This window comes from Notothenia coriiceps, unplaced genomic scaffold (genome assembly GCF_000735185.1).
Source record: "Notothenia coriiceps isolate Sejong01 unplaced genomic scaffold, NC01 NC01_scaffold00034474, whole genome shotgun sequence".
NCBI classification, from domain to species: domain Eukaryota; kingdom Metazoa; phylum Chordata; class Actinopteri; order Perciformes; family Nototheniidae; genus Notothenia; species Notothenia coriiceps.
This window is the reverse complement of record NW_011367175.1, coordinates 167,681-168,323: the sequence shown is the minus strand read 5'-3', so window position 1 is coordinate 168,323 and position 643 is coordinate 167,681. Positions and strand designations below refer to the sequence as shown.

General features: G+C 44.8%; 1 protein-coding gene across 3 annotated transcripts in view; it reads right to left on the bottom strand.

Annotated features, from left to right (window-relative positions):
• Window positions 1-643, bottom strand: part of klf12b (Kruppel like factor 12b) — a 27,864-nt gene that overhangs the window by 4,646 nt on the left and 22,575 nt on the right. The gene's annotated exons all lie outside the window — the stretch shown is intronic.

The window sequence follows — 643 nt, the reverse complement described above, 5'->3', positions numbered from 1 at the left end:
CAAACAACACAGGGACAGGGGGAAAAACAAACAAACACAAAGGAGACGGGCTGGGAGCCAGTACAGCACACCGACAGCGTATACCTAATTGCGAACTCCCACCACTGATGTCTTACGGTGCGTGTACGGAGGGAGGAGATGAGAAGAGAGAGCAGCGCAGCATAAAGCTGTGGAGGAGGTATGTGCTGCAGGGAGCTGGATGCACAACGCACCAAGGAACGAAAGCTGAGCTCCGGTCCTTTTCCCGTGAGAGGAAACTGTGTACTCAAGTGTCCTGACCAGGCTGGTATTTGTGCAACCTGCACAAAACACCATACTGCCACCAATGGATATACAAATGGTGAAATACAATGTAAAACTACCGAAAAATACCAGACTCACTAAAACACAACCTGGTAACTCAACGGCCAACATAGCTAACTATCCCGCGTTCAGAGAGCGGAGATGTTTACCCTTTGTGATGTAATATGACGCGTTTGACGTATGACCTTAAAAAAAAAAGCCGTTTTTAAGAGCAGAGCTCAAAATTGCTCCTTTCCCTCTGAATTCCTGCCCTTATGTCTCGTAAAACATCCTACATTCACTTTTTTAAATTGTAATTTTCAAGCAAGTTTAAGCATAAATGTAGAAAAAAAAAAACCTG